General features: G+C 49.4%; 1 long non-coding RNA gene across 1 annotated transcript; it reads left to right on the forward strand.

Moving 5' to 3' along the window:
• Positions 1-120: 120 nt before the first annotated feature.
• LOC114053200 lies at positions 121-1,471 on the forward strand. Its single transcript, XR_003570353.1, has 3 exons — positions 121-221; positions 585-626; positions 1,398-1,471. It is a non-coding gene; the product is annotated as an uncharacterized LOC114053200 (long non-coding RNA).
• The last annotated feature ends 1,387 nt before the right edge of the window (positions 1,472-2,858 follow it).

The following is a 2,858-nucleotide window of genomic DNA, read 5'->3' on the forward strand; positions in this document are numbered from 1 at the left end:
GCCTTCTTCCTCTCTCATTCACCCACACCCTGCCCTCTTCTTCTTTAGGCTCCTCTCTCCCAGATGTGTCACAGAAGTGGACTGCTCACATGACTTCACATCAGCTGCTGAGGCCCAGAACTTCGACAGGGCTGCTACGTACCAAGAGTTCCTCAGACTGACCCATGATGGCACCCAGCTACAGAACTTTACCCTGGATCCAAACAGTCTCCTGGTGGATGGTGAGGGGCCCTCCAGCCTGGTCTCTCCATCTGAACACTGACGGGCTGTGGGGTGGGATGAGGAATTCCCGGGATGCTAGACTCCTGACATCTCAAGCCCAAAAGACCCTCCCTCAACATCCCCTCATGCCTGTACTCCCTCCTCACCCCTGACTGTGCCCCCCATCACCATCGCTGTCCCCTACAGTCACCTGTCTCTATGATCCCCATATCCTTTCCTCCCTCCATGACCCCTGGAGTCTCTTTGTCCCCTATGGCCTCTCCATCTCTTGTCCTCTCATCCTCTTCTTCCTCACCCAGTCTAGCTCCCCAGATCAAGACCCTTAGGTGTCCTCCCCTTATTCCATATTTTTCTGTCCTCAGGATATTCTACCAAGAGAACAGATGAAAAAACTAAGAAAATTGGTGAGTATGGCATCAGCCTTGCCCCATACCAGTTCCCTGCGTGTGTATGTGTGTGTTGGGGGGGTGAGCTGAGGGTGATCCTTGAAGAGTAGGAGAGTGGGGGGAGGGCAGGAACTGAGTGTCCAGGATGACTTTCCTCTCACCCTAGCCATCACTCAATGCTGAGCGTCCAAGAACACTGTCTTCGACTGTGTTCATCAGACAAATGAACAGCAGTCATCCCTACCAATTGTCAGATCCCTGAGTGTATCTCCCCTTCCTGAGCACCCTGGGGGGGGGGGTGGACATGAGGAAGATTCTGTGCCCTGCACCTTAAGTCATTCCCTGTCATTGGATATGACTCAGTATCATTGTCACCTTTCTCTGTTCTGACATTGGGTCCCCGCACTATCACCTTCCCTTGTCCCAGGTTATGACACTGGGGTCCCTGAACCGTCTTTTCTGCCTTAAGTGACCTTCCCTCACTTTGCCCAACTCCTTTTCTCCTATGTCCTGAACCCCAGCTCCTTTCTCTAAATTCACTCCCATAGTCTGCCCGCCCCCTTTCTCCTAGGTCAGCTTCTTCTGAAGAGCAAAGGTCTGGTGGCGTGGGAGTTGGGAGAATGCTCTGGATTGGGTCCTTCAGCCTCCATCCTCCATTTTCCCCATGGATTGCCCTTTGTCCCCTCCCTTCCCATGGGGTGGGAATTCCAAAGGACATTTATTCCCCACTCTGTGCTGTCCCCTTGTCCCCATGAAGGCCCCTCAGCATCACCTCTTCTCCCCCCCCAGACCTGCCCTACTGGGCCATCATTCTCATGTGCCTGGCTATGCTCCTGGGGCTCATCCTTTGCCTTCTGTCCTGCATCATGGTAGGAGAACTTGGGGAACCCCTAAGAGCCATTAAGGGCTCTGTGTGTGTGTGTGAGACAGGAGTGTATAGATGTGTAGCATATTAGTGCGTGTGTGTCAGGGTGTGTGTGGGTGTGTGTGTATGTGCATGTGTGAGAGAGAGAGAGGAAGGCATGGGATCTGTGTGTGTATGAGACAGGAGTGTATAGATGTGTAGAATATTTGTGCATGTGTATCGGGGTCTGTGTGTGTGTGTGTGTGTGTGTGTGAGAGAGAGAGAGAGAGAGAGAGAGAGAGAGAGAGAGAGGAAGGCATGAGATCTGTGTGTGTATTTGACAGGAGTATATAGATGTATGGTATATTTGTGTATGTGTGGGTGTGTGGGTGTGTGTGGGTGTGAGAGAGAGAGAAAGGCATGGGATCTGTGTGTGTATGAGACAGGAGTGTATAGATGTATAGTATATTTGTGCGCACGCGCATGTGTGTGTGTGTGTGTGTGTGTGTGTATGTGAGAGAGAGAGAGAGAAAAAGAGACAGACAGAGAGAGAATGAGCATCCCTATGAGGGGAAGTCTTTCTGGTGGCACAGTGGAAAGATCACTATAATCCTTATATTTGGAGCCAGAGGACCTGGGTTCAAATCCTGTCCTACATGTGACTGTCATCAAGCCACATCTATGGGCTTCACTTTCCTCCTCTACAGAATGAGGAGATTGGAATAGCAGGCCTCCAATATCCCTCCCAGCTCTAACTTTGGGATCTCATGATCCAGTAGGCTTATCCCAGAATGAGTAAGTGTGTGTCTGTGAGAATGCAGGTGTGCTTATGGCTGCATATATGCATCTAGGAGAGAGGATGCATATCAATGAGTCAATGTGAATGACAGTGTGAATTTAGGAAGTGCAGGACACTAGTGTGTGCCTCTGTTCATATGTAAAGGAGGGGGTGTGTGACTAAGTAAGAATTTGAGAGAGAAGAGATTTCTGTGTATCAGAGAGAGACAGAGAAAGAGAGTGAGAAAATGCACAGTTCCTGGCACACAGTAGGTGCTTAGCAAATGCTTATGGAATAGAATTGAAAATGGAGGGACAGAGCTGGAGAGATAATCTGAGGCAGACATAGACAGAAAGACAGAGACCAAGATAGTTAGAAAGAGACAAAGATTGAAACAGAGACAGAGATGAAGAAAGGACAAAGAAAAAGAGACAGACAGAAACTGAGGCAGAAACAGAGACAGACAGACAGACAGAAGGAAAGAAAGAACAAATTTACTTAGGAGAATGTTCCAGGTAGCCTTCCTTCAGACTCTCCCTGTTACTTTCTCAATCAATGGAGAGTTCTCTCAACAAGGCTCATGAGTACTCTACCTGGGTGCCTTCTCCCTAAGCCTGGCCTTAGGTTT

The sequence above is a fragment of the Vombatus ursinus genome, unplaced genomic scaffold (assembly GCF_900497805.2).
Source record: "Vombatus ursinus unplaced genomic scaffold, bare-nosed wombat genome assembly UNPS02004041.1, whole genome shotgun sequence".
Lineage (NCBI taxonomy): Eukaryota > Metazoa > Chordata > Mammalia > Diprotodontia > Vombatidae > Vombatus > Vombatus ursinus.